The sequence below is a fragment of the Ranitomeya imitator genome, chromosome 8, assembly GCF_032444005.1.
Source record: "Ranitomeya imitator isolate aRanImi1 chromosome 8, aRanImi1.pri, whole genome shotgun sequence".
NCBI classification, from domain to species: Eukaryota; Metazoa; Chordata; class Amphibia; order Anura; family Dendrobatidae; genus Ranitomeya; species Ranitomeya imitator.
Window position 1 is genome coordinate 179,531,598 of NC_091289.1, and position 26,432 is coordinate 179,558,029.

General features: G+C 43.5%; 1 protein-coding gene across 2 annotated transcripts in view; it reads left to right on the plus strand.

Moving 5' to 3' along the window:
- The first annotated feature begins 7,446 nt into the window (after positions 1–7,446).
- AKR1A1 (aldo-keto reductase family 1 member A1) overlaps positions 7,447–26,432 on the plus strand; it is a 34,092-nt gene continuing 15,106 nt past the window's right edge. Inside the window, exon 1 of one of the 2 annotated variants that reach the window (XM_069738018.1) lies at positions 7,447–7,585. The gene's annotated coding sequence lies outside the window, so the exon portion shown is untranslated. The remainder of the gene's footprint in view (positions 7,586–26,432) is intronic. The other variant, XM_069738020.1, reaches the window with a different exon arrangement.

Consider the following 26,432-nt stretch of genomic DNA (forward strand, 5'->3'; position numbering starts at 1 on the left):
AGCAGCCAATGACTCAGAGGGATTCTTTGCAGCATGAGATGGGGCATTGTCAGCATGAAGATGATTTTGCTCCTGAAGGCACGTTTCTGCTTTTTATACCAAGGAAGAAAGTTGTCAGTCAGAAACTATATATACTTTGCAGAGGTCATTTTCACATCTTCAGGAACCTTAAATGGCCCTACCAGCTGTTTCCCCATGATTCCGGCCCAAAACATGACTCCTCCACCTCCTTGCTGACATCACAGCCTTGCTGGGACATGGTGGCCTCCACCAACCATCCACTACTCCATCCATCTGGACCATCCAGGGTTGCTCGACACTCATCAGTAAAAAATACTGTTTGGAAATTAGTCTTCATGTATGTCTGGGCCCACTGCAACCATTTCTGCTTGTGAACACTGTTTAGTGGTGGCCAAATATTAGGTTTATGCACCACGGCAAGCCTTTGAAGGATCCTACACCTTGAGGTTCCAGGGACTCCAGAGGCACCAGCAGCTTCAAATAACCATTTGTTGCTTTGTAATGGTATTTTGGCAGCTGCTCTCTTAATCCAATGAATTTGTCTGGCAGAAACCTTCCTCATTATGCCTTTATCTGCATGAACTCTGCCTGTGCTCAGATTCAGCCACAAATCTCTTAACAGTACGATGATCACTCTTAACTTTTCGTGAAATATCTAATGTTTTCATACCTTGCTCAAGGCATTTCATTATTTAACGCTTTTCAGCAGCAGAGAGATCCTTTTTATTTCCCATATTGCTTGAAACCAGTGGCCTGCTTAATAACAAGGAACATCATTTTTAAGTTTTCCTTTAATTAGAATCACCTGGAAAACTAATTATCACATGTGTTTAAGATTGATTTCAGTGATCCATTGAGTCCTGAGACACAATACCATCCATGAGTTTGTTTGAAAAACAAAACAATTAAATCTTTATGACACTTAAAAACAATTCGCATAATAATTTGGAACACGGTGTAGAGTCATTACAAACAGAGTGATCTATTTCACGTCTTTATTTCTGTTAATGTTGATGATTATGGCTTACAGCCAATGATAACTGTTTCTGAATATTTTCCCATGCTGCAGTTGATATGAGTTCATGCCGCCAGGGGGCGGAGCTTAGTTGACGTCACCGCTATTCACCGAAGCTCTGCCTCCTGCATTTCATTCATTCCCCAGTCTTTTACAGCCGGGAGCGGCAGCATTAGCAGCGCTCCAGGTTGTAACTGTATTAACCCGTTGAGATGGATTTACAGCGTGGGACATGACTGTACGGCGGACAGGTATGGGATATTGCTACTTTTTTATTTTGGATTTTTTTTACAGGAGAACGAGGGTCTTCAGGTGGATTGAGCGTACAATAAACATATTAAAAACCTGCGTGTTTCTTTCTTTCAATAAAATACTTTATTCTTAATGTGTGTGTATTTTTAACCCTTTCCTACTATTGGATTAATAATTGATAGGTGTCTTATTGACATCTTTCCATTATTAGCCAGGCTTAATGTCACCTTACAATAGCAAGGTGACATTAACTCTTTATTACCCCATATGCCAATGCCACAGGGCAGTGGGAAGAGAGTGGCTAAGTGCCAGAATAGGCACATCTTACAGATTACAGGTTTTTAGCCGGGGGAGGGGGGGGGGCAATAACTATGGTCCCTCTCTAGGCCACTAAGATCTGCCCTCGGTCCCTGGCTTTCCCACTCTGGCGGAGAAAATGGCGCAGGACCCACACCAGTTTTTTCCGTGAATTAACCCTTTAATTTGACACCTACAGCTCCCAAATTTTACACACACAGACTGCTAACATTATTAGTGAGGAATATGTAAAAATAGAGCGGATATGAAATGGTTTACTGCATGTAAACCATTTCTCATATCCTGTCAGATTCGATAATGATTTAGCAAAAGCCGATAATTGAATTACCGGCTTGTCTGCTATCTAGCTCTGTATGAAATATAAATATATATATATATATATATACTAGATGGTGGCCCGATTCTAACGCATCGGGTATTCTAGAATATGCATGTCCACGCAGTATATTGCCCAACCACGTAGTATATTGCCCAGCCACGTAGTATATTGCCCAGTCACGTAGTATATTGCCCAGCCACGTAGTATATTGCCCAGCCACGTAGTATATTGCCCAGCGACATAGTATATTGCCCAGCGACATAGTATATTGCCCAGCGACATAGTATATTGCCCAGCGACATAGTATATTGCCCAGCGACATAGTATATTGCCCAGCCACATAGTATACTGCCCAGTCACGTAGTATATTGCCCAGCGACGTAGTATACAGCACAGAGCCACGTAGTATATTGCCCAGTCACGTAGTATATTACCCAGTCACGTAGTATATTACCCAGCCACGTAGTATATTGCCTAGCCACGTAGTATATTGCCCAGCGACATAGTATATTGCCCAACGACATAGTATATTGCCCAGCGACATAGTATATTGCCCAGCCACATAGTATATTGCCCAGCCACGTAGTATATCGCAGTCACGTAGTATACAGCACAGAGCCACGTAGTATATTGCCCAGCCACGTAGTATATTGCCCAGCCACGTAGTATATCGCAGTCACGTAGTATACAGCACAGAGCCACGTAGTATATAGCAGAGTCATGTAGTATATTGGCCAGCACAGAGCCACGTAGTATAGAGACTTAAAAAAAAACAAAACATATACTCACCTATAGCCCGTTGAAGTCCTGCTATACTCACCATCCGCCGCCTTTCCCGCTCCTAGCCACGTTCCTGGGACCGCTCCATTGCAAGCGGCAGCTTTCGGTGCCATTGCTGGTGTGAGCAGGACCTGTGATGACGTCGCGGTCACATGACCGTGACGTCACGGCAGGTCCTTGTCGCACACCAGCCCTGGGACGGGACCTCACTAGAAGCTGCCGCTTGCAATGGAGCGGTCCCGGGAGCGTGGCGAGGAGCGAGAAAGGCGGCGGAGGGTGAGTATAGCAGGTTTTTTGTTTTTTTTAAATTATTTTTAACATGACCTATTTTTACTATTGATGCTGCATAGGCAGCATCAATAGTAAATAGTTGGGGACACACAGGGTTAATAGCAGCGGTAACGGAGGGCGTTACACCGCGGGCCGTTACCGCTGCCATTAACCCTGTGTGAGCGGTGAGTGGAGGGGATTATGGAGCGGGGGCCGGGCAGTGAGTGCAGGGGAGTAGGGGAGGAACTAATCGGACTGTGGCCGTCGCTGATTGGTCGCGGCAGCCATGACAGGCAGCTGCCGAGACCAATCAGCGAATGAATAACCGTGACAGAAGGACAGACAGACGGAAGTACCCCTTAGACAATTATGTATATAGATATGTGTCACTTACACATATATATATATATATATATATATATATATATATATATATATATATATATATATATCTACCTATAAAATGTGTAGACATTTATTTTATCTATTTTTAACCCATCAGCGTGATTTTACTGTACACCGCACTGAATTGCCGACTTTTCTATAGGACACATGTGCGTATTTCTCACAAGTCACACTGATGGTCCGTGTGGTGTGCAAGTTTTTCTCGCACCCATAGACTTGCATTGGCATATTTTGGGCGTAATACGGTGACAAACGCAGCATGCTGCGATTTCGTACGCACATATTATACGGCCGAAAAAACAACGGATGATAGGAGCTGCCCCATAGATTAACATCGGTCTGAGTGCTATACGATTTTTTATGCTCTAGTGTTATGCTCTGTATTATGCTCTAGTGTGACTCCGGCCTAATAATAATGACTCCTAGCTTCCCCTAAAAATGATAACGATCCCCCTATCGTGCCTTATAATAAAAACCCTCAGTGCCTTTGTTTTGTAATAATGCTCCTTAGCAGGGTCATGCATAGAAATAACAGGTGAAAAGTCCAGACAAAGAAAAGTCAATGTATTGCAGAACACAGACACTTATTTTGCCCCTACTGAAGCCCCTAAGTGGTCTCACTCACTACAATACCCCTTTCATGACCCCATAGAGTATTATGCCCCCACAAAGTATGATGACCCCCCATGGTATGATTGCCCCACACACCTTACACAAAGTATGATGCCCCACAGCCCCTCACACAGTAAGATTGTCACCACAGCCCCCCAATATACACAGTATGATGTCCACAACAGACCCCTATATAAAGTGCGATGTCCCCCAAATCCACCAATAAATTTAATATTTGTCCATACTTTTTCAAACCCTAAAGTTGGTGATAGGGTTAGATATGGGGCTAGGGTAATAACACAGTCATATATATATATATATATATATATATATATATATATATATATATATATATATATAAAACGATTTAGAACTGTCAAATATTTAAAATTGCAAGTTGAAAATTTCCAAATCGGGGAGAACCCCAAATAAACCCTCACTAGAAGACCATAAAATTTAACTTTTATTTCTATTAATTAAAATAAAGTATATACAAAGGGTATAACATGTTTTGTGCCTAATCTGTCTCAAAAATCTCCAGTTATTTTATGCAGTATTCCTGCTGATTTATATTTATATAGTGTATAGCACCCGGGATGCTAATACATATTGGCAGAACAGGACAACAAATTTTAGCACCAGCGTTCCCCCAACAAGTTTCACCGCGCTAGTGGTGTCATCAGGGGATGGGACATATTTTTGCCATCTAAATTTCATGTTGGAATGTAAATTATAATGATAAAATACAATACATGTTTTTGGGGGATAAGAGGTGCAAGACAGTCTTAAATACTTAAAGGGGTAGTTTCAAATTTGGAAGTTATAACTTCCCAATTGCTTGGGGTCCGACTGCTGTGACCCCGCCAATCCATAGAATTGTGGTTCTGAAAAACCCCATATGAATGAAGCAGTGGTCGATCATGCCCCATTCATTCTTATGGGAGTGCTGAAGACCAGCTGAACGCTGCTGTCAGTTATCTCTGACAGTCTAAGAATGAACGACCTACCTACAGTACCTACCTCTTCCGACAAGCCTACAACCTGCAGTAATCACCGATCGACCAAACCGCTGCATGACCAGCTCTACCCATCCCTTGTAGATTGTGAGCCCTCGCGGGCAGGGTCCTCTCTCCTACTGTACCAGTTATGACTTGTATTGTTTAAGATTATTGTACTTGTTTTTATTATGTATACCCCTCCTCACATGTAAAGCGCCATGGAATAAATGGCGCTATAACAATAAATAATAATAATAATAATAATAATAATTCACCTGGTACTCTTCAGATTAGTGGGGATTCTCAGAATCGGTGGGGGTCCCACTGGTTGGGAAGATAGTCCCTTTTCTATGAATGGGGAATAACTTCCAAACTTGAGAAAACTCCTTTAATTTACTTCGGGCACTGGTGGTCCATGCTACAGAATTGTGATGGGGTCTCCACAGGGGCTGCAGTGTTATTAAGAAGTGGATGCACTTAAAGGGAACCTGTCAGCCCAAAAATCGAAGATGAGCTGCGGCCACCGGGATCAGGGGCTTATCTATAGCATTCTGTAATGCTTTAGATAAGCCCCGGATGTAACCTGAAAGATAAGAAAAAGAGGTTAGATTATACTCACCCAGGGGTGGTCCCGGTACGATTGTGCGCTGCAGTGCACAGATGCCGGGAAAGGTCAGAGAGGCCCAGCACCTGCGCACTGCAGTACTTTGCTCTGCCCTCAACAGGACAAAGTACGCCGGAGCCGCAGCGTGAAGACAAGAAGAGGACGTCATCGTAAGAAGATGGGAGGCCCTGGACCACACCGCGACACACATCAGACCCGGACCGGGACCGCCCATGGGTGAGTATAATATAACCTGTTTTTTCTCATCTTTCAGGATACATCGGGGGCTTATCTACAGTATTCTAGAATGCTGTAGATAAGCCCCTGATGCCGGTGGCCGCAGCTCATATACGATTTTTGGGGTGACAGGTTCCCTTTAAGTCATGTTGCACCCGGTTTAAATTCCCCTCTACTACAAGAAGATCCCAGTATTTTACATGGTACCTGGAGGCTTTTACAAGGTTCCAGTTGAACCTAGACTAGGAAAAAATAGGTGAAGATTGAAATGTTTTGTACTTTCTGTAACATAAGCCCCCCCAGGCAAAATGAAAGAAATGAAATATTCCACAACCTTAGGCCTTCTTCGCACGTCCTGGTGATTCCTGTACAGGAAAAACGAGTACTGGTGAGATCCATGTCCATGTGATATCCATATGTCGGGGGTGTGACATCCGTGTATACGTGTGCTGTCCGTGTGCCGTCTGTGTGTTCGTGTGACAAGTGGCGGCGCCTGGGAAAAACAGTGCTGTATAGCGGCTGTGTAAAATAAAGAATTACCTATTTTTTGCTATTTCTTTACTTAACTCAGGAATTACCCAGCTGCTGCTGAATACAACCCCCATCATTGTCACCTGGTCGTGCTGAGAGCAGGAGACAATGATGAGATGCCATCAGCAGCCGGCTGGTACTAGGGAACAGGGTGAACTGTCCTGCTTCCTCCCAGGCGCTGGTACGTGTCACGCTGAGGACACACACACGTCATCCATACGTCATCAGTTTGCACGTGTGCGGGACGCATTTTGTCGTGCTGCGCAAAAAACCCCTGAGATGTCTGCAGACTTTTCACGTGGACACATCGTGTGAGAAATCTAACATGTGCGCATCACCATTGAATACAGCGAGTGCGTATGTCTGTATCTGCGGTCCTTGAAAAACGGACGTGTGGAGAAGGTCTAAGGCTTCTTTCACACTAGCGTCGGAATCTCCCCGTCGCAATGCGTCGGGGAGAGATTCCGACGCTAGCGTTTAACGCTTTGCACAATGGGTGCAGCGGATGCATTTTTCCGGCGCATCCGCTGCCCCATTGTAAGGTGCGGGGAGGTGGGGGCGGAGTTCCGGCCGCGCATGCGCGGTCGGAAAAAGTGGTCCGTCGGGAGAATAAAACGTTACATGTAGGGTTTTTTTTTCCCCGACGGTCTGCCAAAGCACGACGCATCCGTCGCAAGACGGATGCGAAGTGTGCAAATCCGTCGCAAATGCGTCGCCAATAGAAGTCTATGGGGAAAAAACGCATCCTGCAAGCACTTTTGCAGGATGCGTTTTTTCTGCAAAACGACGCATTGTGACGGATTTACAAAAAAACGCTAGTGTGAAAGTACCCTTACAGGTAAAACATGCTGGGACTTGTAGTTCCTTACAGACAGACCACGGGTGGATTCAATTCCTCAAGCCCAGAACATGATGGGATTTGTAATTCCTCACAGTGTGCTTGGGACTTGTAGTTCTCCTAACATACTGGAGCTGGTAGTAGCTGGTACTGTTGCAGGAAGGGATGATGAGCTGGCCGGGCAGGCAGGGGTTACTCGGCCTTGGTTACAATGTAACATTTTGGGATTAATATTATGTGCAGGATGTGGGCGCCGTTTTGGGGCTTCCCTCCCCCTGCTGTCTCCACACCCTCCGTGCCCTCATATCTACGGGCTCCTTGCAGCAGCCTGGCACAGTGACGGCCGAGTGCTGGGAGCGCAACACCAGGCTGCAGTGCCCGGACGGTGAGTGCAGGGGCCCGGGTCCTGGAAGGAAGGGCGCAGGGGCCCGGGTCCTGGAAGGAAGGGCGCAGGGGCCCGGGTCCTGGAAGGAAGGGTGCAGGGGCCCGGGTCCTGGAAGGAAGGGTGCAGGGGCCCGGGTCCTGGAAGGAAGGGCGCAGCAGGGGACGGCTCCAGGATGAGGGGCGCATGGTGTCCTGAGAAGAGGCGGTTCTCACAGCTGGGGAGGGGGCAGCTATTTATTATTTTACGGGGGCTCTTTTATGAAGTTTTGGGGTCCCCTGGAAGAGCAGGCATCTCCGCTATTACTGAGGCGCGGTTCTGTGCAGTTTTGGGTTTTGGGACCACCTGTGTGCCGGGTGAGGGGCGTCAGACACTTCCTGCTCTGCTTGTTTTGTTACTTTGGAGAGTGGGATCGTTATTTCTTTACAACTGGAGGGGGCTCTGATAACAGGTTTGGTGGTCTCTAGTCTTCTGGAGGGGGCTCTGATAACAGGTTTGGCGGTCTCTAGTGTTCTGGAGGGGGCTCTGATAACAGGTTTGGTGGTCTCTCTAGTGTTCTGGAGGGGGCTCTGATAACAGGTTTGGTGGTCTCTCTAGTGTTCTGGAGGGGGCTCTGATAACAGGTTTGGTGGTCTCTCTAGTGTTCTGGAGGGGGCTCTGATAACAGGTTTGGTGGTCTCTCTAGTGTTCTGGAGGAGGCTCTGATAACAGGTTTGGTGGTCTCTAGTGTTCTGGAGGGGGCTCTGATAACAGGTTTGGTGGTCTCTAGTGTTCTGGAGGGGGCTCTGATAACAGGTTTGGCGGTCTCTCTAGTGTTCTGGAGGGGGCTCTGATAACAGGTTTGGTGGTCTCTCTAGTGTTCTGGAGGGGGCTCTGATAACAGGTTTGGTGGTCTCTCTAGTGTTCTGGAGGAGGCTCTGATAACAGGTTTTGCGGTCTCTAGTGTTCTGGAGGGGGCTCTGATAACAGGTTTGGTGGTCTCTAGTGTTCTGGAGGGGGCTCTGATAACAGGTTTGGTGGTCTCTCTAGTGTTCTGGAGGGGGCTCTGATAACAGGTTTGGTGGTCTCTCTAGTGTTCTGGAGGAGGCTCTGATAACAGGTTTGGTGGTCTCTAGTGTTCTGGAGGGGGCTCTGATAACAGGTTTGGTGGTCTCTCTAGTGTTCTGGAGGGGGCTCTGATAACAGGTTTGGTGGTCTCTCTAGTGTTCTGGAGGGGGCTCTGATAACAGGTTTGGCGGTCTCTAGTGTTCTGGAGGGGGCTCTGTAACAGGTTTGGTGGTCTCTCTAGTGTTCTGGAGGGGGCTCTGATAACAGGTTTGGTGGTCTCTCTAGTGTTCTGGAGGAGGCTCTGATAACAGGTTTGGTGGTCTCTAGTGTTCTGGAGGGGGCTCTGATAACAGGTTTGGTGGTCTCTAGTGTTCTGGAGGGGGCTCTGATAACAGGTTTGGCGGTCTCTCTAGTGTTCTGGAGGGGGCTCTGATAACAGGTTTGGTGGTCTCTCTAGTGTTCTGGAGGGGGCTCTGATAACAGGTTTGGTGGTCTCTCTAGTGTTCTGGAGGAGGCTCTGATAACAGGTTTTGCGGTCTCTAGTGTTCTGGAGGGGGCTCTGATAACAGGTTTGGTGGTCTCTAGTGTTCTGGAGGAGGCTCTGATAACAGGTTTTGCGGTCTCTAGTGTTCTGGAGGAGGCTCTGATAACAGGTTTGGCGGTCTCTCTAGTGTTCTGGAGGGGGCGCTGATAACAGGTTTGGTGGTCTCTAGTGTTCTGGAGGGGGATCTGATAACAGGTTTGGTGGTCTCTCTAGTGTTCTGGAGGGGGCTCTGATAACAGGTTTGGTGGTCTCTCTAGTCTTCTGGAGGGGGCTCTGATAACAGGTTTGGTGGTCTCTAGTGTTCTGGAGGAGGCTCTGATAACAGGTTTGGCGGTCTCTCTAGTGTTCTGGAGGAGGCTCTGATAACAGGTTTGGTGGTCTCTAGTGTTCTGGAGGGGGCTCTGATAACAGGTTTGGTGGTCTCTCTAGTGTTCTGGAGGGGGCTCTGATAACAGGTTTGGTGGTCTCTAGTGTTCTGGAGGGGGATCTGATAACAGGTTTGGCGGTCTCTCTAGTGTTCTGGAGGAGGCTCTGATCTGCTATATTAGCTTTGGGGGTCACTGGTGCTGTGGAGGGGGCACTAATAATCTCATAAATTAGGTTTGTGGTCTCTAGTATCCTGGAGGGGGAACTGATCAGTTATAATAGGCTTGAGGGTCATTAGTGTTCTGGAGGGGGCGCTGATTACCTCCTAATTAGTTTGAAGGTCACCAGTGTTTTTGGAGGGGCACTGATAACCTCTTATTTAAGTTTGGGGGTATTTCAGTGATATAAATAGTCTTAGGCTATGTGCCCATGTTGCAGAATGTTCGCAGAATTTTCCTGATCAAAACCGGACTCCTTTCTCAAGAAATCTGTTCACCTTTTTTCGCTAATTTTTTTTCGCATTTTTTTTCCAGAGCGTCCCAATACAATAATATAGCAGCAAATCCGCAGATTTTCCGCAAAATTAATGAACATGCTGTGTTTTTTTTTCCCGCGATGCTGTTTTTTATGGAAAAAAAAACGCAGCATGTGCACAAAATTTGCGGAATGCATTAAAATAATGGGATGCTTTATGTAAGCATTTTTAAAGCGTTTTTGTGGTGGAAAACCACCGCAAAAACGCTAAAAAAAAGCTAAAAATCCGGAACGTGGGCACATAGCCTAATTAATCTTCCTTTGGATAGATTCTCATGAGGGATTTTTATGTTTGTTTGTTTTTTTTGCTGTGATTTTCGTAATTGAGGCAAAATAGTGTCATGTTTGTAAAAACTGCCATGGTGTTGCTGTGATCATGTAAATACCTAAAAACAGTGAAAACAAATGCCACAATAATAACTCGTATCAATATTCTCTTAGTAGTGGGGGACAAAATAACCTGAACTAACAGCCTCATAGTACAAACTGTGGTAATCTGGCCTGTTGAGATAAAGAGTAGGCCATGTTACGTATAGCAACCAATCAGAGCTTAGCTTTCATGGCTTACTCTGCTCTGGAAAGATGAAAGCTGCAGTGTGATTGGTTGCTATGGCCAACATGGCAACTGTGATATTTGAGGCCTAGGTTTCCATAAAACCATGACACCTACTTATAGAGACTCCTGGGGTGGAAGAGACTGCGGCCGTATTATCAGGGAAAGCTGTAATCTCCATATTATTATCATTGCAATCTAGTGGTCATATTAGCCTAGTCATAGTTATGGCGCTCATGACAATCTGACAGGACGGAGATGTTGCCTCTGGTAACCTGATGGTACTGGTGGCTTTCATCTGCTGGTTTCCTTCTAACCGTATTCAGTGATATCTGCTGCCCTTGTGCACATTTTCCTCTTACTCAGCAATTTTCATGCCCATGGGATGAGACTGGGCTTGGAGAGGTTAATAATTATGTGATGATGTTGAGAGTCCACCGCCCAGAAATCCAGATCAGCAGGTTTATCAGGAAAATCACTTGTCCGAGACCAACAGAAGTTCCTGTGTGAGGACAGTGGAACAAGATGGTGATGTGTCAGCATATACCTGGACTCCTGAAGTAAATGTCCAATTATTAACTCGTAATAGTTCTACATCTGCAATTACAATATAATTAAAATGGCGGCAAGGCTCTGACATCCTCATTGTAATGAGCAGTAATGGGTCTCAATAGATGAAACTAGCAGTAACCATAAGAATGTATGGTCATAGTAACATAGTAACATAGTTAGGCTACGTTCACATTAGCGTTGCGCGCCGCTGCGTCGGCGACGCAACGCACGACGCACGCAAAAACGCGTGCAAACGCACGCAAAAACGCTGCGTTTTGCGACGCGTGCGTCGTTTTTTGACGAAAATCGGACGCAAGAAAAATGCAACTTGTTGCATTTTCTTGCGTCCGACGCTAGCGTCAAAAACGACGCACATGTCGGAAAACGCAACGCGAAAAACGCATGCGTCCCCCATGTTAAACATAGGGGCGCATGACGCGTGCGTCGCCGCTGCGTTTCCCGACGCTGCGTCGGGAAACGCTAATGTGAACGTAGCCTTAGTAAGGCCGAAAAAAGACATTTGTCCATCCAGTTCAGCCTATATTCCATCATAATAAATCCCCAGATCTACGTCCTTCTACAGAACCTAATAATTGTATGATACAATATTGTTCTGCTCCAGGAAGACATCCAGGCCTCTCTTGAACCCCTCGACTGAGTTCACCATCACCACCTCCTCAGGCAAGCAATTCCAGATTCTCACTGCCCTAACAGTAAAGAATCCTCTTCTATGTTGGTGGAAAAACCTTCTCTCCTCCAGACGCAAAGAATGCCCCCTTGTGCCCGTCACCTTCCTTGGTATAAACAGATCCTCAGCGAGATATTTGTATTGTCCCCTTATATACTTATACATGGTTATTAGATCGCCCCTCAGTCGTCTTTTTTCTAGACTAAATAATCCTAATTTCGCTAATCTATCTGGGTATTGTAGTTCTCCCATCCCCTTTATTAATTTTGTTGCCCTCCTTTGTACTCTCTCTAGTTCCATTATATCCTTCCTGAGCACCGGTGCCCAAAACTGGACACAGTACTCCATGTGCGGTCTAACTAGGGATTTGTACAGAGGCAGTATAATGCTCTCATCATGTGTATACATACCTCTTTTAATGCACCCCATGATCCTGTTTGCCTTGGCAGCTGCTGCCTGGCACTGGCTGCTCCAGGTAAGTTTATCATTAACTAGGATCCCCAAGTCCTTCTCCCTGTCAGATTTACCCAGTGGTTTCCCATTCAGTGTGTAATGGTGACATTGATTCCTTCTTCCCATGTGTATAACCTTACATTTATCATTGTTAAACCTCATCTGCCACCTTTCAGCCCAAGTTTCCAAGTTACACTGGTCACAGTGTAAATTGTGAGCACAGGTACAGATCCTGAGTTACATCCTGTAGTATACCCCAGAGCTGCACTCACTATTCTGCTGGTGCAGTCACTGTGTACATACATTACATTACTTATCTTGTACTGATCCTGAATTACACCCTGTATTATACTCCAGAGCTGCACTCACCATTCTGCTGGTGCAGTCACGGTGTACATGCATTACATTACTGATCCTGTACTGACCCTGAGTTGCATCCTGTATTATACTCCAGAGCTGCACTCACTATTCTGCTGGTGCAGTCACTGTGTACATACATTACATTACTTATCTTGTACTGATCCTGAATTACACCCTGTATTATACTCCAGAGCTGCACTCACTATTCTGCTGGTGCAGTCACGGTGTACATACATTACATTACTGATCCTGAGTTACATCCTGTATTATACCCCAGAGCTGCACTCACTATTCTGCTGGTGCAGTCACTTTGTACATACATTACATTACTGATTCTGGGTTACATCCTGTATTATACCCCAGAGCTGCACTCACTATTCTGTAGACTTCGGAGCTTTAACATCCCAGTATTTTGTGCTACCTTTAGTGAGTTGTATTCTGGAAAGTGTAAGAAAAAAAAACTTAGCTCTCCTGCCTTCATTGTCACAGCTTGGTTGCTGAATTGTAAGTGCAGCTCTGGCGTTTAATACAGGCTGTAAAATAAGAAGAGTTTTTGCAGATGTGCTTCTCCAGGTGTATCCAGGGAAGTTTGAGGGACCTTGGTGTAAGGCTGGTTTCACACTTGCGTTTCAAAGCGCATGCATTTAAAAAAAAAAAAAACCGCATGTAAAAGCGTGCAAACGCTGCGTTTTTTTTACGCATGCGTTTTTGCATGTGGTGAAAAAAACGCAGCGTTTTGACACGTTTACATGCGTTTTTTCATGCGTTTGCGTTTTTTAAACGCATGCTGAGAAATGTGTGACAGCTGCCAATCATCAAAATAAAGTAAAAAACCCACTATAAACAGAAATAGTTAGGGGTAGGGATCCTAACCCTAAGCCTAAAGGGATCCTAACCCTAAGCCTAAAGGGATCCTAACCCTAAAGGCTCATCTCCACTTGTGTGAGAAAAAAACGGTCCGATTTACGGACCGAAAAAACTGATGTAACGTCTGCGAGTGCCATGCGAGTGTCATGCGATTTTTTTTTTTTTTATCGCAACATCCGTATGACATCCGTATTGCTGTCCGATTTTTACGCACGGGTCTCCTTTGAAAAGCCGGTAATTCAGCGCAGAGTACAGTAAAATCACAGTGACAGGTTAGATTAGAGTAGATATATACACATAGAATAGGTATATATACATATATATATGTCAGGGAGACACCTATATATATATATATTTATATTTAATGCAGCGCTAGATAGCTTTAAAGCTGGTAATTCAATTACCGGTTTTTGCTTTCTCCTTCACAAACCCGACATGATATGAGACCTGGTTTACATACAGTAAACCATCTCATATCACCATTTTTTTTGCATATTCCACACTACTAATGTTAGTAGTGTGTATATGCAAAATTTGGGCGTTCTAGCTATTATATTTAAGGGTTAAATGGCGGAAAAAATTGGCGTGGGCTCCCGCACAATTTTCTCCGCCAGAGTAGTAAAGCCAGTGACTGAGGGCAGATATTAATAGCCTGGAGAGGGTCCATGGTTATTGGCCCCCCCCTGGCTAAAAACACCTGCCCCCAGCCACCCCAGAAAAGGCACATCTGGAAGATGCGCCTATTCTGGCACTTGGCCACTCTCTTCCCATTCCCGTGTAGCGGTGGGATATGGGGTAATGAAGGGTTAATGGCACCTTGCAATTGTAAGGTGACATTAAGCCTAATTAATAATGGAGAGGCGTCAATTATGACACCTATCCATTATTAATCCAATTGAAAGAAAGGGTTAAAAAAATACACACACATTATTAACCCCTTAAGCCCCGAGGGTGGTTTGCACGTTAATGACCGGGCCAATTTTTACAATTCTGACCACTGTCCCTTTATGAGGTTATAACTCTGGAACGCTTCAACGGATCTTGGCGATTCTGACATTGTTTTCTCGTGACATATTGTACTTCATTTTAGTAGTAACATTTATTCGATATAACTTGCGTTTATTTGTGAAAAAAACGGAAATTTGGCGAAAATTTTGAAAATTTCGCAATTTTCCAACTTTAAATTTTTATGCCCTTAAATCACAGAGATATGTCACGCAAAATACTTAATAAGTAACATTTCCCACATGTCTACTTTACATCAGCACAATTTTGGAACCAAAATTTTTTTTTGTTAGGGAGTTATAAGGGTTCAAAGTTGACCAGCAATTTCTCATTTTTACAACACCATTTTTTTTTAGGGACCACATCTCATTTGATGTCATTTTGAGGGGTCTATATGATAGAAAATACCCAAGTGTGACACCATTCTAAAAACTGCACCCCTCAAGGTGCTCAAAACCACATTCAAGAAGTTTATTAACCCTTCAGGGGTTTCACAGGAATTTTTGGAATGTTTAAATAAAAATGAATATTTAACTTTTTTTCACACAAAATTTATTTCAGCTCCAATTTGTTTTATTTTACCAAGGGTAACAGGATAAAATGGATGCCAAACATTGTTGTACAATCTGTACTGAGTACGCTGATACCCCATATGTGGGGGTAAACCACTGTTTGGGCGCATGGCAGAGCTCGGAAGGGAAGGAGCGCCATTTGACTTTTAAATGCAAAATTGACAGGAATTGAGATGGGACACCATGTTGCGTTTGGAGAGCCACTGATGTGCCTAAACATCGAAACCCCCCACAAGTGACACCATTTTGGAAAGTAGACACCCTAAGGAACTTATCTAGATGTGTGGTGACCACTTTGACCCACCAATTGCTTCACAGAAGTTTATAATGCAGAGCCGTAAAAATAAAAAATCATATTTTTTCACAAAAATGATCTTTTCGCCCCCAATTTTTTATTTTCCCAAGAGTAAGAGAAGAAATTGAACCTCAAAAATTGTTGGCCAATTTGTCCTGAGTACGCTGATACCCCGTATATGGGTGTAAACCATTGTTTGGGCGTATGGCAGAGCTCGGAAGGGAAGGAGCGCCATTTTACTTTTCAATGCAAAATTGACTGGAATTGAGATGGGATGCCATGTTGCGTTTGGAGAGCCCCTGATGTGCCTAAACATTGAAATCCCCACAAGTGACACCATTTTGGAAAGTAGACCCCTTAAGGAACTTATCTAGAGGTGTGGTGAGCACTTTGACCCAACAAGTGCTTCACAGAAGTTTATAATGCAGAGCCGTAAAAATAAAAAATCATATTTTTTCACAAAAATAATCTTTTCGCCACCAATTTTTTATTTTCCCAAGGGTAAGAGAAGAAATTAGACCACAAAAGTTGTTGTGCAATTTGTCCTGAGTGCGACGATACCCCATATGTGGGGGTAAACCACTGTTTGGGCGCATGGCAGAGCTCGGAAGGAAAGGAGCGCCATTTGACTTTTCAATGCAAAATTGACTGGAATTGAGATGGGACGCCATGTTGCGTTTGGAGAGCCCCTGATGTGCCTAAACATTGGAACCCCTCACAAGTGACACCATTTTGAAAAGTAGACCCCTTAAGGAACTTATCTAGATGTGTGGTGAGCACTTTGACCCAACAAGTGCTTCACAGAAGTTTATAATGCAGAGCCGTAAAAATAAAAAATCTTATTTTTTCACAAAAATGATCTTTTCGCCCCCAATTTTTTATTTTCCCAAGGGTAAGAGAAGAAATTAGACCACAAAAGTTGTTGTGCAATTTGTCCTGAGTGCGACGATACCCCATATGTGGGGGTAAACCACTTTTTGGGTGCATAGCAGAGCTCGGAAGGGAAGGAGCGCCATTTGACTTTTCAATGCAAAATTGACTGGAATTAAGATGGGACGCCATGTTGGTTTGGAGAGCCCCTGATGTGCCTAAACATTAAAAACCCCCACAAGTGACACCATTTTGGAAACTAGACCCTCTAAGGAACTTATCTAGATGTGTTTTGAGAGCTTTGAACCCCCAAGTGTTTCACTACAGTTTATAACGCAGAGCCGTTAAAATAAATTTATTTTTTTTTCGCAAAAATTTTTTAGCCCCCAGTTTTGTATTTTCACAAGGGTAACATAATAAATTGGACCCCAAAAGTTGTTGTCCAATTTGTCCTGAGTACGCTGATACCCCATATGTGGGGGGGAACCACTGTTTGGGCGCATGGCAGAGCTCGGAAGGGAAGGAGCACCATTTGGAATGCAGACTTAGATGGATTGGTCTGCAGGAGTCACGTTGCATTTGCAGAGCCCCTGATGTACCCAAACAGTACAAACCCCCCACAAGTGACCCCATATTAGAAACTAGACCTCCCATGGAACTTATCTAGATGTGTTGTGAGAACTTTGAACCCCTAAGTGTTTCACTACAGTTTATAACGCAGACCCGTGAAAATAAAAATTCTTTTTTTTTTCACAAAAATGATTTTTTAGCCCCCAGCTTTGTATTTTTACAAGGGTAACAGAATAAATTGGACCCCAAAAGTTGTTGTTCAATTTGTCCTGAGTACGCTGATACCCCATATGTGGGGGGGAACCACTGTTTGGGCTCATGGCAGAGCTCGGAAGGGAAGGAGCGCCATTTGGAATGCAGACTTAGATGGATTGGTCTGCAGGCGTCACGTTGCATTTGCAGAGCCCCTGATGTACCCAAACAGTAGAAACCACCCACAAGTGACCCCATATTGGAAACTAGACCTCCCATGGAACTTATCTAGATGTGTTGTGAAAACTTTGAACCCCCAAGTGTTTCACTACAGTTTACAACGCAGAGCCGTGAAAATAAAAATCCTTTTTTTTCCCACAAAAATGATTTTTAGCCCCCCAAATTTTTATTTTCCCAAGGATAACAAGAGAACTTGGACCCAAAAAGTTGTTGTCCAATTTGTCTCGAGTACGCTGATACCCCATATGTTGGGGTAAACCCCTGTTTGGGCGCACGGGAGAGCTCGGAAGTGAAGGAGCACTGTTTTACTTTTTCAATGCAGAATTGGCTGGAATTGAGATCGGACGCCATGTCGCGTTTGGAGAGCCCCTGATGTGTCTAAACAGTGGAAACCCCCCAATTATAAATGAAACCCTAATCCAAACGCACCACTAACCCTAATCCCAACTGTAACCCTAACCACACACCTAACCCAGACACACCCCTAATTCTAATCCCAACCCTAATCCCAACCGTAAATGTAATCCAAACCCTAACCCTAGCCCCAACCCTAGCCCTAACCCTAACCCTAACCGGAAAATGGAAATAAATACATTTTTTTTAATTTTATTATTTTTCCCTAAGGCTAGGTTCACATTGCGTTAGGCTGGGTTCACATTGCGCTAGGTGTGTCCGTCTAACGGACTCGTTTTTAAGTAGTAAAAACGCAATGTAACGCACATACTAACGCGCCCATAGACTTGCATTGTCTGACGCATCGTGACGCATCCCTAAATTGGTATGCGTTTGTCACATAACGTTTTTTTTCTGACGGACCTTCAACGCGGCTTGCAGCGTTTTCGGGTCCGGCCAAGCTAACGCACTACTAACGGAAGCGTTCATTCTGCCATAGAAGGCTATGGCAAACGCAGTCAGACGCAAATCATGAAAAATTTCCAAATAGAACCACACGTTTTAATAGCTTTTGAAGGTGGTCACATGTGGTCATGTGACAGGAAATGTGACTTCGGCCATTAAAATATCCCACTCACACAAAGTCTCCTGCACGTGACAGAGTGTTTTGCCGTAGCTAAATTGTAAGTACATTTCTATATATTATATATCTCTGTATACATCATGGGAGTCTGTAATGTCCGTCGGATGTGTGTGTACTAAAAATGTATTGTTTTGTTGCACACAGATGTCGGATACAGATGTCAGCAGCAGCAGCGTGTCTGCGATTTTTTCTTCTGAGTCGGTAGGCTTGCACTTTAAAAAACCATGTTGTGTGAAACTCCATTGTATTGAGCTAGGCATAACAATCCTGTTTATTGTTTTATTGTGAATAGGAGTCTTCTGAGCCCAAGGCTGTTAGACCTCCCCCAAAAAAACACGCAAAAACAACAAAGGTACATAGCACACATGTTGAATTTTTCAGGCATAAATTTATTGATCCAATGAATGTTAACATTATTTAATGTTAAAATATTTTTTTTTACATTTTACATACACAATAGGTTGTGGCACAAGGAGGACAAAAAAGAAAAAAGGTCCCTAGCCGTCTGTCGTCGCCACAACTGCCAGTGGTAAATATAAAATAGAAATATTCTATCCAATATTTACCAACAATCTATCTATTCACTTTCTATCTACTATACCTATAAACTATCTATCAACTATCTATCGCTCCATCTATTTGTCTATCTATATCTATGTATCTATCTATCAATATCTATGTATCTATCTATCTATATCTATCTATCTAAATCTATGTATCTATCTATATATCTATCTATCAATATCTTTGTATCTATCTATCTATCTATCTATATCTATGTATCTATCTATCTATATATCTATCTATCAATATCTATCTATCAATCTATATCTATCTATCTATCTATGTATCTATCTATCTATATATCTATCTATCAATATCTATGTATCTATCTATCTATCTATATATCTATCTATCAATATCTATGTATCTATCTATCTATCTATCAATGTATATCTATCTATCTACATCTATCTATCTATCTATATATCTATATATTGCTATATCTATGTATCTATCTATCTCTGTATATATGAATATGGCCATCCAGTGAAATTGACACTATCAACATAACGTTTTGTGTTTACATAGTCCAAGTCAGCGCCAAAAAAAAAAAGGATTGTCGTTGACGAAGAGCCATTGACTATCCACAATGAGACACTTATTAACCTTGTGGAAGCCAACCCCTCCATATGGGACCAGAGCGACAGCTCCCACCATGACATCGTGAAGAACCGGAAGTTGTGGGATCAAATAATCTGTCACTTTGATCCCCGATACATGGAGAAGTCGACAACCTCAAAGAAAAAAATTGGTAAATATTGGTGACGTAACATCGGAAAATGTTTAAAAAAAAAAAAATTTTCTATCCTATCAACCTATCCACTTGTTGTCTGCTATCTATCTCTCAATTATCAACTATCTGTACACTATATATCTATCTATCTATACACTATTTCTACACTATTTCTTATCTAACAACTATCTATCTACTATTTATATATCAACTATCGTAGCAAACTATGAACAATTTTTCCTATATCTTAACACAATCTACTATTTTTATATATATATTTTTTTTTTTTAAATTTAAAGCCGATGCTGTCCATACCCGTTGGAAGTCCATCCGCGATCGCTTTGTCCGTGACTACCGGAACAGTCAGAATGCACCAAGCGGATCAAGTGGCAAACGGGTGACACCGTATGTGCATTATGACCAACTGCTCTTTCTTCAGAAAACAGTGTCTCAGCGCTCGTAAGTACAAGAAGGTCTGTGTGCGAGACTAAATTGTTTAAAGGAAAATAAGTAATTTTTGTTTTTGGGTTACAGCACGATATGCAGTACCGCTGCTCCTAGACCAGCAGAGGAACTTGAGCCTTCTTCAGTGGAACCAACGCAACCTGAAGATGTGTCTGGCATCACCGAGCCACGATCTGCGGATAGAAGCACTGTTGCTGCAGGTGTGAGTGCCCGGTTGCAATCACAGCGTGGACGCAAGCGAGCATCTCAAAAAGATGAAGCAGATGCAATTATCGTGGATGGACTCCAACGGGTAGAGGACATGTGTCGCAGTGAGCTCAAAGACCTGAGACGAGAAATTACCGAGCTGCAAGCACGCGAGTCTGTCTACTCTGCTAATGAGTGGAAGCTACTTTTATTATCCTATGTGCCTGTAGTACAAAATATCCCGGCACATAGAAACCTTATGTTTCGACAAAGACTTAACGAGCTTGTAGAGGAATTTGTGGGCACCGAGGAACCCGCTCCATCGGGAAGAAGAAGACTGGACATGCCGCCCTACAACCCTCAATATAGAGGCCGGGGTGAAACGAGCGTGGAACCTCAAAGACAATGTAGTAGTCCATCATATAGTTGGGCAGACAATACTCCCGTGCAGTACCAAAGTCTTTAGTACAGTTCACTGTCCACAGCCAGGTGCAATTACCGCGTTGGAATTTTTTTTTTGGGGGGGGGGTTTTGTTGTTAATTTCTATTTTCCTTTTTTTTTTCATCCCTATGGGATATCATATGTTACACCTGTGTACCAACAGTTTGTTGGGAAAATACAAAAACATTTAGTAAACTGTTTCAAATTTCAGATTCTTGTATGACTTTAACTTTAACTTTTTACACGACATAAGGTAACTTTTTACACGACATCAGGTTAAACAACATAACTTTTTACACTACGTAACTTTTTACACGACATCAGGTTAAACAACATAACTTTTTACACTACGTAACTTTTTACACGACATCAGGTTAAACAACATAACTTTTTACACTACGTAACTTTTTACACGACATCAGGTTAAACAACATAACTTTTTACACTACGTAACTTTTTACACGACATCAGGAAGACTTTAAATTATTTTCACACGTGTCTGTCTTGCCATGGAACCTGGCCTTCATGTGTGAAGTAGTGTGCAAATTGATCACGAATCCTCATTATTTGTGATGCAGAACGAACTGTAGTCGATTCAATGCTACTGAGGTTCGACTCACAATCATTGGGGTCTACCAACTGGGGTTCATGTCTCGCCACAAAATTGTGCAGACAGATGCATGCCTTCACAACACGGTCCACATTGTCTGGTTGCAGTTGCATGCAGGTTAGTAAAATCCGCCATTTTAATGTCAAAATCCCAAAGGCACACTCCACATAACGTCTAGCCCGGCTCAAGCGATAATTAAAAATGCGCCTGCTGGAGTGTAGACTACGGCTTGAGTAGGGCTTGAGGAGATTTTGTCCTAGTTGGAAGGCCTCATCACCAACTAAAACATAGGGCAAACTTGGGCCTTCGGTCCCCGGAAGAGGTCGTGATGACGGTATGTTTAAACTTTGGTTGTACAAACATTGGCCCATGTTGGAGTCTCTGAATACTCTGGAATCGTTAGTCCGGCCATAAGCTCCAATATCCACAGCAACAAAACGGTACCTGGCATCCGCAATCGCCATCAATACTATAGAAAAGTATTTCTTATAGTTATAGTAGAGGGAACCACTATGTGCAGGTTTCTGAATCCGAATGTGCTTTCCGTCCACGGCACCAATACAATTGGGGAAATTAGCCACATCCTCGAACTGTTGGGAAATTGCTAGCCACATTTCTGATGTTGGTGTTGGTAGCACAAGTGGTTGCAAGTTGTTCCAAATGGCATCACAAGTTTCCCGAACCAGTTGACAAATTGTTGACTTCCCAAGTCGAAACTGGTAATGCAGTGACGCAAAAGTTTCTCCGGTAGCCAGATATCTGTTGACATTCAAAAACAAAAAAAAAAAAATTAGGATTTTAATGATCATCTAAAGGCTAGTTGACAATATAATATACAATTGCAAAATGAACATTAGGCCACACGATACCGAGATCTAGTCTTTGTCAATAGAATGATACAAAAAATGTATAATTACCTCACAGTCACTACTAAACGTTGCTCCGCACTGATGCTTTCACGAAAAGTGCTGCGATGATGATGTATCTCATCCTTCACATGTGAGAGCAGAACATCAAAGGTCTCAATGGACATCCGTAGATAGCGTTGGAATTTGAAGGGATGATCCCGAAGCTGCACATACAGGGTGTGAAAGGCACCATATGTACTCCGCAAGAAATTCACTTCGTGGATCCAATATCTCCTTTGCGAACTACGCTTTCTCTGCCGAAGTCGCAACCGCATCAAGCGAAATCTGACGAGCTCAGACACAAACATCTTGCTAGCAGAAGTTCACTCAATGCTTTCAAAATGGAGAATGAGTCTGTGCCCACACCCGACAATGACAAAAGGGAAAAAAAAAAAAAAAAAGAACAACTTTATTGACAGTGACAAACGCAGACAAACGGATACTTCGTAAACGGACATCAAAATGAAAAAACGCGATCACATGCGTTAACGCTAGCGTTACCGTGACGACGAATTTCACATATTTTTGCTCCGTTTCTGTACATGCGTTTAACGCATCCGTTTGACGCCATGTACTTGACGCAATGTGAACCTAGCCTTAGGGAAATCCGTTTAGCACTAGCGGATTGCGCTAACACAATGTCTTTTTAGGTGTCGTGTTTAGTGGTCGCGTTAACGTCCCCGCTCTGGAAGATCGGGGATCGGACCTCGGGCGCGCCGCGGACGCTGCAAGCAGCGTCTGAGGCGCGCCACAAAAGAATGGCACCTTGCTAGCGCGAGCCGAAAATGGCACGCTCTAGCGATGCGCTACACCTGAAAATCACATTGCTGTCAATGGTTGTGCTAACGGACCCGTTGCACGGCGTTAATTGTGACATTTTCGCCGTGCAACGCTGTCCGTTAGCGTTAACCCATTAACGCAATGTGAACCTAGCCTAACTAAGGGGGTGATGAAGGGGGGTTTGATTTACTTTTATAGCGAGTTTTTTAGCGGATTTTTATGATTGGCAGCCGTCACACACTAAAAGACGCTTTTTATAGCAAAAAAGTTTTTGCGTCTCCACATTTTGAGACCTATAATTTTTCCATATTTTGGTCCACAGAGTCATGTGAGGTCTTGTTTTTTGCGGGACGAGTTGACGTTTTTATCGGTTACATTTTCGGACACGTGACAGTTTTTGATCGCTTTTTATTCCGATTTTTTTGTGAGGCAGAATGACCAAAAACCAGCTATTCATGAATTTCTTTTGGGGGAGGCGTTTATACCGTTCCGCGTTTGGTAAAATTGATGAAGCAGTTTTATTCTTCGGGTCAGTACGATTACAGCGACACCTCATTTATATCATTTTTTTTATGTTTTGGCGCTTTTATACGATAAAAGCTATTTTATAGAAAAAATAATTATTTTGGCATCGCTTTATTCAGAGGACTATAACTTTTTTATTTTTTTGGTTATGATGCTATATGGCGGCTCGTTTTTTGCGGGACAAGATGACGTTTTCAGAGGTACCATGGTTATTTATATCCGTCTTTTTGATCGCGTGTTATTCCACTCTTTGTTCAGCGTTATGATAATAAAGCGTTGTTTTTTGGCTCGTTTTTTTTTTTTTTTTCTTACGGTGTTCACTGAAGGGGTTAACTAGTGGGCCAGTTTTATAGGTCGGGTCGTTACGGACGCGGCGATACTAAATATGTGTACTTTTATTGTTTTTTTGTTTTTTTTTTATGTAAAGAAATGTATTTATGGGAATAATATTTTTTTTTTTCTGCTTTATTTAGGAATTTTTTTTTTATTTTTTTTTTTACAAGTGTGGAAATTTTTTTTTTTACTTTTTCACTTTGTCCCAGGGGGGGACATCACAGATCACCGATCTGACAGTGTGCACAGCACTCTGTTAGATCGGTGATCTAACATACAGCCGGGCAGGATTAGAGCTGCAGCTGCAGCCTGATCCTGACCCGGAAGTGCTCCCTGCAGGACCCGGATGCAGCCCGGCGGCCATTTTGGATCCGGGGACTGCAGGGAGAAGATGCTCGGTACACGGTGAGCACATCACCGTGTACCGATCGTCTCAGGGAAGCCCGCAGGGAGCCCCCTCCCTGCGCGATGCTTCCCTGCACCGCCGGCACACCGCGATCATCTTTGATCGCGGTGTGCCGGGGGTTAATGTGCCGGGAGCGGTCCGTGACCGCTCCTGGCACATAGTGCCGGATGTCAGCTGCGATAGGCAGCTGACACCCGGCCGCGATCGGCCGCGCTCCCCCCGTGAGCGCGGCCGATCGCATATGACGTACTATCCCGTCCATGGGAATTAAGTCCCAGGTCACCTGGACGGGATAGTACGTCATATGGGATTAAGGGGTTAAAAATTATTTTAATGAAATAAAAACAAAGGTTGTTGTAATTTTTTATTTAACGCCAAATCCACTCAGTGAAGACCCTCGTTCTGTGACAAAAAATAAAAAATAAACCAACAATATACTTACCTTCCACAGATCTGTAAAGTCCAACGATGTAAATCCTTCTGAAGGGGTTAAAACATTTTGCAGCCAGGAGCTTTGCTAATGCAGGCTACTTCTCGCTGCAAAACCCCTGGGAATGAGTCTAAATATAGATCAATGAGCTATATTTAGCTTCATTTGCGGTGAGGCGCCCTCTGCTGGCTGTTCATAGATCGTGGGAAATTTCCTAGAAAGCTCCCAGGCTTTCTAGGCAAGTTCCCACGATCTATAAACAGCCAGCAGAGGGCGCCTCACCGCAAATGAAGCTAAATATAGCTCATTGATCTATATTTAGACTCATTCCCCGGGGTTTTGCAGCGAGGAGCAGCCTGCATTAGCAAACATCCTTGCTGCAAAATGATTTAACCCCTTCAGAAGGATTTACATAGTTGGACGTTACAGATCTGCGGAGGGTAAGTATATTGTTGGTTTATTATGTTTTTTCTTTCACAGAACGAGGGTCTTCAGTGATTGGATTGGGCGTAGAATAAAATACTCCAACAACCATTGTTTTTATTTCATTAAAATAATTTTAAATAATGTGTTTGTGTTTTATTTAACCCTTTCATTCAATTGGATTAATAATGGATAGGTGTCATAATTGACGCCTCTCCATTATTAATTAGGCTTAATGTCACCTTACAATAGCAAGGTGGCATTAACCCTTCATTACCCCATATCCCACCGCTACACGGGAATGGGAAGAGAGTGGCCAAGTGCCAGAATAGGCGCATCTTCCAGATGTGCCTTTTCTGGGGTGGCTGGGGGCAGATATTTTTAGCCAGGGGGGGGGGCCAATAACCATGGACCCTCTCCAGGCTATTAATATCTGCCCTCAGTCACTGGCTTTACTACTCTGGCGGAGAAAATTGTGCGGGAGCCCACGCCAATTTTTTCCGCCATTTAACCCTTAAATATAATAGCTAGAACGCCCAAATTTTGCATATACACACTACTAACATTAGTAGTGTGGAATATGCAAAAAAAAATGGTGATATGAGATGGTTTACTGTATGTAAACCAGGTCTCATATCATGTCGGGTTTGTGAAGGAGAAAGCAAAAGCCGGTAATAGCTTTAAAGCTGGTAATTCAATCTCACGCTGCATTAAATATAAATATATATATATAGGTGTCTCCCTGACATATATATATATATGTATATATACCTATTCTATGTGTATATATCTACTCTCATCTAACCTGTCAGTGTGATTTTACTGTACTCTGCGCTGAATTGCCGGCTTTTCTAAGGACACGGGTGCGTAAAAATCGGACAGCACTCGCATGGTGCGAGTGCTGTGCGTTTTTTTTTCTCGCACCCATTGACTTGCATTGGCGAGTCTCGTCCGAGAATCTCAGCAATACGCAGCATGCTGCGATTTTTTTTTTTTCTCAGCCGACACAGATTTTTCTCAGTCCGATTTCGGCTGGGAAAAAAATCGCAAATGGAGTGTCACATATTGATTAACATTGGTCCGAGTGCAATCCGATTTTTTTATCGGATTGCACTCGTCCGTTTTCCTAGCAAGTGGAGATGAGCCCTAAGCCTAAAGGGATCCTAACCCTAAGCCTAAAGGGATCCTAACCATAAGGCCGGCTTCACACTTGCGAGTTTTACGGACGTAAGAGCGCAGAAACTACATCCGTAAAACTCGCAAAAAATACGGCACAATTATTCTCTATGCCCCTGCTCCTA